The sequence below is a fragment of the Stigmatopora argus genome, chromosome 3 (assembly GCF_051989625.1).
Source record: "Stigmatopora argus isolate UIUO_Sarg chromosome 3, RoL_Sarg_1.0, whole genome shotgun sequence".
Classification (NCBI taxonomy): domain Eukaryota; kingdom Metazoa; phylum Chordata; class Actinopteri; order Syngnathiformes; family Syngnathidae; genus Stigmatopora; species Stigmatopora argus.
In genome coordinates, this window is record NC_135389.1 from 10624546 (window position 1) to 10636006 (window position 11461).

An 11461-nucleotide genomic window follows, 5' to 3' on the forward strand; every position below is an offset into this window, starting at 1 on the left:
GGGAAATGGCTGTATGGCTTACATACAATTTTGTCAGAATGTATAGAGGCAAGATCTAAAGGCAAACTTAAACAGAGGTACCCATTCTAAATTCCAAGTGTAAGGCGTTCTACAGTGTTCGAGCCTGAACCTTTTGACTTCGGGGTTGCCAAGAAATGTGCTCGTTGCAAATGAAGATTCCTGAAAGGAACATTCAGTGTTATTAAGCGAAAAAAGAAGGTCTTAAGACCAATAGTATTTTATAAGTATTAGCCCAGACCTTAAAATCAAACTGCAATTGGATCAGGAGCCAGTGGAAGTTGGTCAGTATAAGGTAGAATTAATTTGTTTTAATTTTATCGTCCACGTCAGAGGTCTGCGGCATTCGGAACTAATTGCAGGCTTTTAATAGTAGCCATGGGAAGACCAGAAAGCACCACAGTACAATAGCCCAAACAACACATAGCAAGTTGTGAGAGAAAAGTTAGGAACTTTCGTAAATGCAGTTAGAAGTGAAGAATGTTTTTTAGATGTTAAGAAAATGGGTGAACTTTTCAAGCAATTGGAAACACTAAAAGCACCAGAAACATGTAGCATGTGTTATCTGTCCTCACCCAATATAGAATGAATATAGTCTAGTGTAGTATCCTCTACATCCAAAACTGGAATGCTTTATATAGTAATCACCAGTGTTTAATTTTGCAAAGTAATCTTTTGGTAGCGTGATTTATTTATTGTTGAACAAAATTGTGTTTTAGTTAGTATCAAAACACAGAACCTTTTCCAGTAATTCAGGCTTGCAGACTTGTATTCATGAAGAGTGACATAAAGTAAATGGCTGGGCTCCATGCAGTGAATGACTGGCAACTGTAGGCAGCAGGAATGACAAGCGAGACCCTTTCTGAGTGACCGAACGAGTCTGGATCCCGACCCCATTGCAGAGCAGCGGGTGCATGTCTGGGGCCAAAGTCCCCATGTTGCCATCTTTAATTAGAGCCAATCCCTCTGCCCCTGTGCTCCGTGGCACTATGGTAGAGGAGGGTTGGAGCACTAATGGATGGCCCACCCGCAGCGTGCCTGTCCTTCAGTGCTGTGGTAGCACTGGCCCACGCTCACGGTGAACTGGAGATTAGAGGCAAATCACACAACTTGTTTGTCCTCTACACGCCGGGGCGCGACTTTTCAAGGAGAAGCCCTGATGGATTGGCTCGGACCTGTGCGACAGATGGGCCGTCGTGTGACTGATGTCTGTGTAGTAGTCATGGTGATAGCACTGTGTTGTAGTGTTAGAAAAATATATATAAATAAGAATATAAGGAAATAAATTACTTCTATAAAGGTATAATTTACTTTATGTACAGAATGGTAGTTTGTGTGTGTCTGTGTTGGATGAGTGTCTTTAAGGGACCTGGCCTAATGACGTGATCTGTCTGGTTTTGAGTTGTTCACTTGCTACATACAGTACAGCAGCTTTTTATGATTGTTCTCCTTTTGTATTTCTTTGTTTAATGTGTTTCTCTGTTCAATAAAAGGCCATGATGAACATGATTAGTGACAGTGTTTATCCATTTATAAATGGCAGTACACCAAATAATTTGTTCCAGTTTTTTCCCCACTTTGCCCTGGCAGATAACTTGTAATTTATATGTGGATTAGTGACCCAAGGCAAACAGCGGCCAAGTATTTGAAATAAATATTTCGGGCTCCCAACAGCACCTTAAATTATTACTGACCTGGCATAAGAGTTTTTTCGAGATATTTACTCATCCTATTTTTTGCTTTGACTTTACTTTGCAGATGCCAACTTGAGACATTCATTAAGCGCTGTTTAGTGGCATGTTGCTCAAATCACTTTACGTCAAGCAGCAGCAGCTTTGAAAAAGAGGCTTCCAAACAGTTCATTTTGCTTTGCATTACTTTAGTTTCAACAATTTGTGCATCTTGAGTTTGAAATGTTTCACTGTGAAAGACTGATTCTTTGTTATTAGTGCGAATGCATTGGCTGAGGTGGTGGATTAAGGTTGAAATGTCTTCAAGAGTCACGAGAACTCAATTTTCTGCCATTCAATTAAAACATAATGGACTGTTGGACAGGCTGTTTCAAATTTAGAATCAGAGAAATTCCTCTTATTGTCTTTAAAGACCCCTATTTGTTTCATTGCTGTAATGGCAAGTGTTTCAGTTGTTTATTTCACCCCAATAAATTCAATTGCTTTATTGGAAAAATGGTTAATACATCTTGTGTAGGAAATTGCTGCAACACAAATACTTCAGGTGTAAGACTTTCTTCTTTTTTTTTGTCCGACCAAGCAGTGACCTGAGTGGATTGAGCACATATAATAGGAAATATAACTGCCAAGCTGTTCATTCAAATCCAAAACTCAAGAAACCACTTCATAGGTTTCTTTTTGGAAGGGGGGATTTAGGTGAAGATAGCACAGTCGTAATTACCTCTGTTTATTTGGCGCTGTGGATGCTCAATGAGCTATAAGCAAAGTTACCATGGTCCCGTTGAGGTAATCGTTTCAAAAAGCTGCAAGTGCCTGAACCACTGATGGGGAAATTGGAAGGGGTGGTATCCTGTAATTTCTCACACCACTGAAGCGTGTCCTGTGTGGGGCCAGCGATTCGGGCTAGTTTGAAATCGAAGCATAATTTACTTTCCTCCCTGTTGGGAACCCAAGTCACTGCTCCTGACATGCTTTTAACATAAGATGTTATCCAGGACTTCCATTAGCCCTTAGGACCTACCTACTTTGTTAATTTTGTTTTTTTTATCTGAGCCACAAAAAAAAATACTTCTTAATTATTGTGCACAGATGTTTGTATCCCTGAACCACCATCTTGAAATTGCTGGACAGTAAGACATCTCATTGGATTCTCAGCACAGATGGTGTGTTAATATTTCCATAATGGAATTCAGAGCACATCCGGCCAAAATTTCACTAATTGATCACAGCATTGGGTCTTGCTGAATGTGTGTCCCTTGGGCTGCAGAGGGGGCACAGAGTTCCCAAATATTTAAGCAGATCGATCTTTTGGAGGCCAAATAAGAGCTCAGCTCAACTGTTGGACCTGCATACGCTGGCACTAAGCAGCATGGGGAGAATTTGTAAGGCTGCCATGTGAGCTTTTTCCTGAGAAAACTATGATCATGGTTTATCCCCTGATTTGACAGATGACATCTAAAAAGTAGATTTTCCCTAGCAAGCAGCCAAGACTCACAGTGCCTGCATACAAGGGTGCAGTTGGGGATTTTGGACCCAATGAAAAGAAATATTACTGAGCCCTGGCATTATAACCAGCAAAGATTTATTCACACTGTTCACATAAACCTGTGCATTCAAAATATATCTTTGGTTGTCATTGCCCGAATCTTTGATATTTCCCAATTTTGTCAGCATTATAATGTTACCCTGGTGGTTTTTGAGACCCTTTCAGTGATAGAAAGATTTGGTGAACTGCTATTTTCGCTGGCAACATGTTATGTCCCATATAGTGTTGTTTTCTCAACCATTCCTTTCATCAAGTCAACATGACGAACTATGACAAGCATTCACTTTATTGACAAAAACGTGATGACAAGTGGGTATATGGGCTTTTCTTGATGATATGAGCCTGGATGACAATTGTCAGCAGAAAGTGTCTGTGAGATGTTGGAATGATTGGAAGAGTAAGTAAAACAAGTGTGTATTCTTTGTACGTGTGCTGCATACTAGAAGGTGCTTTTCCTGAACCTAGTGTCTTAACCAAGCGTAAATGGCACAACCGTGGAACGCAAGTTGAAAAAAGGGAAAATGCGCTCAACTTGGGTTCAAGTGCTATGCCAAATGCTCATCCCGGAATGGAGGTCTTGTTGTTTGTGGGTAAAATGCAGAAAATCGCCAGGGGCGAATGGGAACCATTTTTCTCAACGCGTAAAGAAGTAAAAAACATTGCCAGCTTAACGCCAAGTCATATATAAACACACAGACCATATGTTTCAGGTTCAGCGTGACTTAGTCTGAAAAATATCTTCAATTCAATACGTGCCGCATCCCCCCAAAAAACCATTAACCCAGACACACCACCAAAAAATGTCACACACTCACTTTGATCAGAGCAGCCATTTTCTGCAGTATTGTTTTGATAAGCTTCTGTAATGTCCCAACATTTATTCCCATCCAGTGATACATGAATTTTTAAACTTCAACTTGCATTGATGATGGCAGAGTCAGACAACTGTGCAAAGCATTGTCCAACGCATCCTAAATATTCTCAATGGGGTTAGAGATTGCACTCCAGAGCAATGAAAGAATATCATGTGGTTTGATAAATCCAGATTTACACTGTTCCAGAGTGATAGGTGCAGAGTAAAAAAATAGGCAGATGAAGTGGTGTACCCATCATGCACAGTGCTTATAGTGGGCTTACATCTCACGGTGGTTTGTGGTTCATAATAGAGATTCACTACAGTCAATAAGTGCATTTACGCAGCTTGACACAAGGAATGTCACTTGAATGCAATGCATCATTTCTGAATCAGAAGGCCATGAGGTGTGCATTGATTAATACCCCACTCACAAGGACACACACACGCTGCATGCCTCGCTGACACTTGGTCTCCTTTCTGTGCACTCTCAGCCATCATTAATGATGTGATGCTTACATTATTTAGATTCTGGAAACAAGTTGCGTCATTTATTAACACTCATAATGCATTTCAATGTAGGCCTACATTGAGGCCGCATTAGTGCCATGCGGGTTTACGTCATCCTGTGAATTTAATCAAGCATGTTGCCTATAGTGTATGCGTGCACATGCGGTTCTGCGTAGATTTGCTGCAGGCTTCGCACGGGGACGTCCCATGTCATCAATGTGAAATATGCATTAGATATCGTGCATTGACGCTTGTGCATGCAGTTCATTACAGCCATCGTTACTGACGGTTGGGAAGATAACGAGAGAAATGACGGGACAACAGGATTATTGGGAGACACTGGAGGGCACATGAGCTGACAGCAATAACCATGCAGTTGACTAACAGTATATTGCTGTTGCTTTAGCAACGCCACGCTATCACGCGATTGGCGATCTAGTATGCTAATCTTTTGCCTCTTGAATTGGACTACCTGATTGGTCAATGATGTATATCAATCGCCTATTCCATCTGACTAAGGGCGAAAGGCGAACTGTACCGTAGACCGCGCGCTAGTCAGTTGCAGCGCACACAGAGACAGACAAATATTCACACTCACAATCACACTGCCATCGTGTGGGAATCGATCCCACACTGCCCACACCTATTATTTCTATTTTAGGATGTAAGTTTTGAGAAACTATGTTTTGAAAGTCAGCTCTAATGAGGATGTTATTTTTTTTTTTACGTTGAAAACTGATAATGCGGTAAGTGCGAAATTCTACCACCGAAAAAAACATTCATTAAATTCTACTTTTTCTGTCATGAGCAAGTATAGTGGTACCATAGTACTATATTATCTCGAGCTGCGTTAATTACTGCAATCCTCTTCTATCTGGTCTCCATTAAAGTGTTTGAAAAAACTCTTAGTGATTTAAAATTACTGCAGAATTCAGCAGTGATTCGGCTCTACCAGAAAGAAAAGCACATTACACTGATTTAGTAGCCCTGCCTTTTCTGTTCGTGTGTTTCAGGTTCGATTTTTAAAGTTCTTTCACTAATTCATTAAACCCTTCATGGTCTTGGCCCGCCTTATCTAGCGGTCCTTCTTCTACTATAAAACCCTTGAGAACTCAACTTCATCAGTACTGACCTTTCAGTTCTACCGGGAGTCAGATTAAAGACCAACTGCTAGATGTCATACAGTCATTGTCTGTAGAACAGAATAATGGAAGGGCTCAGAGCTACAGAGGTTGTTGATATTGCGGCACATTTTTTCCCAGTGGATTTCCAAGCAGTCAAACCCCTGAATTTGATGTTTTCTCTTATCATGTACAGTATATCGTATTTATGCAGCAAAATCCACCATGTTCGTTCAATAATTTTCTGAACTGCGTATCCTAACAAGGATCCTGGGGGGTGCTGGAGCATATCCTAGCTAACTATGGGCACCTGGCGGGGGACAATCGCAGGGCACAAGGATACAGACCACCATTCACGCTCACACTCATACCTAGGGACAATTTAAAAAGTCTTCAGCCATCCTACCCTGCATGTTTTTGGGATGTGGGAAAAAAATCAGAGTACGCAGACAAAACCCACACAAGCCTGGGGAGAATATGCAATATGAGTTGAAGGACACAAAGCCAACCTTTTTACTTTTATTTGGTTATGGCTAGTCTTTATGTTCTGTGGTCTGTTTGTGGATTAAGAGAAATCTAATGATTGCTGTAGCCATCTGATTGTGTAGTGAGTCACTCGCCTGACTTTGGAGCGGGCAGGCGTGGGCTTGATTCCCTCTGGTGGTGGTATAATTGTAAGTACCCAGAAGTGCCAGAAGAACAAGCTCCTTTAGAGTAGTATATATAGTTTTCATAAGGAACGGCAATAGCAACGATATAATGAAAGTATGGCAAAACACATTTTACTATGGTCTTTGCAATATATAGGATGTAACAATATTGGCCTTGTCTGTTGTTGTAGCCATAAGCATATTCACCACGTGGTGGACATAAACTAAATTATCCACATATTGGACATGGGGAATAAGAAGGACGGCACTGCCGAGTCAATTAGATCCTCCAGTCAGGGAAAATCAAGTTAAAAGTAATCCCACTATTGGATTTACCAGGAGGTCTAAAACACATGATTGCCAACATTTTTCTTTGTTTACCGGATGTGTAAATCGCTATCTGCTCCTCGATAAATTATACATAATACGCACCGGTTATTTCGTTGCCTTGCAGTGGCCAAAGCAGTCGATAAAAACTGCTTTAAGCATCTGTGATAAATCAATGTCAGAATACAGATAAGAGGCTGTCATTGCTTTTTGTGCAACATACTCCTTTTTCTGTCTTGTAGAGCCACAGATGATGAAACAGTGTAGAAAAAAAGCCATAAATACAAGGTCCTGGGCCCAATTTTCATAGAGCAAGTAAATCTGGCATTTTATGAACAGGCACAAGCCTCTGCTTTAGAGAGAGGGTAGAATGCATTGGTTTTGGGCATTAACAATTCTGTCTCATTTGCACCACAAAGCAAGCTTTACTACCCATCCTCCTCTTTATGGAAGGGGAAACAGGTTTGATCCTTTTGTGAGTTTGAGGGATGCTTTGTATGAGGAAGTACAAGTAAACCTAATGGCCAGGTTTCTTGAATTGCATTGAATCTGCAATGAAATGGACATTTGGAGACCTCCTTCCTTCTCTAGTCATTTTTGTCCGGATTAGACCCCTGGGAACATTAACAATGGTGACAAAAAGCATTCGGCATCCTTTGGCTGATTCTTCTTTTCTTTTTTTTTTTTTTTATCCACACAAGAATGATTTGTGGCAACTGCGTTAAGCCTAAAACACACTATGACTTAAAAAACCCCATATATTTTGGGACACAACATAAAGTCAACCTGTATTTGATCAGATGTTAGTTATATTTGCTGATATCCCATTTTTTGTTATCTGTCTGAATTTACCTTCCAACAAAGCAATGTCCAGTCTAGTGACTTTCTTTCCCCTTCTTTGTACAAGGGCTATAGAAGTTATTAAATGAGACGCACTTTCTTGTGTTCAGAATTTGTGTGTGTGAGACAATGTATCAAACTGGTTTGACATGTGCTGTAAATATATTTAAACTTGCTTTATTGTCATTCAGTTAACACAGCAGCGATGCATCCATATATAATGCTAAATGACATCTGTGGTACTTACTCATACAGTACCAAATGAGTTCAAGTAGTTACAAGAAGTAGTTATTATTGTGCTAAAAACCATGACTGAAACCCAATCAAAACATACACACAATCACAAATCACTGGGATTAAGTAAAGATTTCTTCTTCCAGGCATCAAGGCTGAAACTAAAACCAGCCTCCAAAACAAGATTAAGACCAAGATCAAGAAAGTTTTGAAACAATCACGTCCCAGACAAGAACAAAACCTTCAAAACTCGTCTTGAACCAATCTAGTCTCCAGTGTACAACACTCCTAGTAGCATACTAAATATGATTTGTTGCACCGTCCACATCATTTTAGGAGCTTTATAATACGAGTGATAAACCTATACTATATAGTTGAGTAGGGACCTGGTGGAAAAATGCAGGGTGGCAGTTGGTGGATGTTAAAGAAGATAACAGTACTCAATTACATCTCAGGAGACGACTGTACTTTTGCCTCCTCTACTTGTACTTCAAATCCACTTAACAAAACACTTACCCAACATGGTATCATCAGTGGCGGGCCGTCAGGGCCTTCAAGGCCTTCTCTGATGGCCTAAGAAATATCTGAATCATATTATAATTTGTCCATCAATACTTATTATTCCAAATGGTCTGTTAGCTTCCTTTCATTGCTTTTCCCCCTGGTTGGACTGCTTCCAGATGTGTGTTTTCATATTGAAGCATTTAACCAATCACATTTCAGCCATTATTTGTTGCCAGATCAGATCTGCCTCAAAGCCTTCACAATCAGTTCTTGCGGGCTCTGCTGCATTAAACTAGACTGTTGCTTTTAACCAATCAAATTTCGAGTTGGCAACCCCACAATGATTTTTCATAGGCGTTAGCATTTTGCTGGCTGGGACATGTCATTGCTTTCACAAACTATGATTGGCTAGTAGGCGGGCCAAAGCAGTACCCAAGGCAGCCGAGATCGCAAACTCCACCCACTATGGCCAACAGAAGCAGAAGCAAAAAAAAATTGATTCTGTTTGCTCACAAAGCTATTTTCCAGATGGAGTTTTCCAGAAAAAAATGGACATCATTAAGAAAGGGCGGTCAACTCCGAAGCTAGCAAGCCTGTTACAGCCGGGAAAATGGTGCGCTAACAGCGCGCTAACTTAGCTCCACAAGCAAATAGTATATTGTTGTGTTGATTTAATGCTATTTTCAAAACGGACTATGCCGGAAATATGACAGGACAGGCTCGACTTTCATCATTAGCTTCGATGGCGATAGGAAAGAAGGAAGAAAGAAAGGAGGATGGATATTGTGTAAAAAGGATTTTTGGTGAGTAAAATTACAAATATGGCTATATTCCTAAATAATATTTCAATTGTGTATCTGAAAAGCTCCAGTGTTTGTATTTAATCACAAAATGCTGCTAGGAAGTGGATTTTACCCCAGTTTAATTTTTGGCGTTTCACTATTGACGTCCATCGCTGTCTTTTCCCGGGAAAAATCACCCCCCTGGCCTGGTTGTAATGTCTCAAAAGCTCCAGTATTTGTATTCAATCAATAAATGATGCTAGGAAGTGGATTTTACCTAATTTTAGTGCATTTTTTGTCATTTCACGTATGGACGTATCGACGTTCATCGCTGTCTTTCTACCGGGGAAATGATACTCCGTGCCCGGTTCTGATGTCTAAAAAGCTCCAGTATTTGTATTTAATCAATAAATGCTGTTTTCGCCTGGATTTTACCCCATTTTCGGGCAATGTTTGCCCGTACGCCATTGACGTTCATCGCTGTCTTTTTCCGGGAAAATCACCCCATGGCCTGGTTTTAATGTCTGAAAAGCTCCAGTATTTGTATTTAAATAAAATAAATGCTGCTAGGAAGTGGATTTTACCCCATTTATGTGCATTAATTTATTTTTTATTTTTTATGTGTCGCAGCTGTAGCTGCAGTAGAGGTTTTATAGCCATAAAATAGTTTTTGAGGGTTGGATTGATACGTTGAAGGCGCTACCAGAAAATGCACCGCCCGCCACTGGGTATCATGATGTGAAACATTCCATATATTAACACACTGGCACCAGAGGCCTCTTTGCTTCCTCCCCTCTGACCCCCATCTTTCCCTACTTGACCTCCTTTCAAAGGCACAATTTCTCCACAAAATACACAAAAAAACAGTAAGCTTTAAAACACTATCATTCCTAAATAAATGCCTTATATCCTGCGGGGGGAAAATAATTAATTGGCGTTCATCCAAATTGTTTTACACAGAGCGTAAAATAAGTATGTTGGTGAGTGGCAACTAGTTTTCTGACCCCTAGATGTGAAGAGAGGAAAGAAAAGACGAGAGGAAGAAAATGTGTTGCAACATGCATCAAAATGGAGAAGCAGTGTGTTTCTTTATAAAATCAAGGATTTAAAACTTTGAGCGATGCTGAGGGGAGGATTGTAGCATTCTTGTTTGCTGTGATCCAGTCCCAGCTGTGTCTCATTAACCGCTGTCATTATAATCCTCTTAGTCAAATCCCATAATTTTGTCTATCAACAATAGGTTAAGCACTGAGGATAAGGCAAAGCACTGGGACTCGTAACATCTACGTCACTGCTGTTTTAAAGTGATAGTTTACAACCACTGTGCAATCAGCGTGTTGCAACCGCAAGTTTGACGGCAACAACAACTAGACAACTGTGGAAATATTCATAGAATATAATATTCTTATTATCTATTGTGGATATTGCTGTACATTTCCAGAGAGGATCTAATGTTATTTCTCTGACTCACTTAATTGATATCATTAAGAGTTCCAATCATCTCATCTGCTGACGCAAAGTATACAGCTTGTGTTTGAAATGAAACAAAATGAGCATTAACTAAGTGGTATCCAAGACCATTTCCTACCTGTTGCGCATGATCGGGAACTGAAAGGTGCCTTTGGGTTTTTTTGGTTGCTTGTCTTGTCTGTTGCCTTGCTCTGTCAGGCTTCCTTTGACTGCTCTACTCAAGCTTAATTACTGTCTGTGGGCAGTATGACCACCCCTGGACTCTTGGAAGTGTAGGAAGTTTTGTCTGGTTGAGGTTTCTCTGCCCCCTTCAGGTCTGGAGAGGGGGCAGGTGCATCTTCGTGTTGGTTGATTTGACACTAATTGACAAGTTGGCTAGCATGGTAGTCTGGTGGGAGAGTGGTTAGAGCATTGGCCTTGCAGTAATGAGGTCCTAGGTTCAAATCCTGGTCAATCTACCTTTGTGGAGTTTGCATGTGATCCTCATCCCTGTGTGAGTTTTCTCCCACATTTCAAAAACATGTATGGTAGGCTGATTGAATCTAATGAGGATAAAGTAGTTCAGAAAATTAATGAATTAAAAAGTTGGCTACTTTGGAGTCCTTGAGTTTTGCGCCCCCATCTTGGTCCACATTAATATTTGGGTAAGGATATTTTCTAGAAGAGCAAAAAAATCAGATTTGAATTGAATTGAATTCAAAATGAATGCTTTTATTGTCATTATACAAGTATAATGAGATTTAAAGCTTTCACCACATAGTGCACAAATAACAACAGACAGACAAATAAATAATCAATAAATAAGTAGTCCAAGTGAGGTCAGAAGAGTGAAGCGGGCTTGTTACATCTGAAGTCCAGGATAAGTTCCATGGCTTGCCTCGGATTTATGTTTTAACATTCATCAGTAGGTACTTT

General features: G+C 40.3%; 1 long non-coding RNA gene across 5 annotated transcripts in view; it reads right to left on the reverse strand.

Annotated features, from left to right (window-relative positions):
* Positions 1 to 10810, reverse strand: part of LOC144071670 (uncharacterized) — a 61397-nt gene extending 50587 nt beyond the window's left edge. For all 5 annotated transcript variants that reach the window (XR_013299697.1, XR_013299698.1, XR_013299699.1 and 2 more), the window contains exon 1: positions 10665 to 10810. This is a non-coding gene — a long non-coding RNA (uncharacterized LOC144071670). The remainder of the gene's footprint in view (positions 1 to 10664) is intronic.
* Positions 10811 to 11461: the final 651 nt, after the last annotated feature.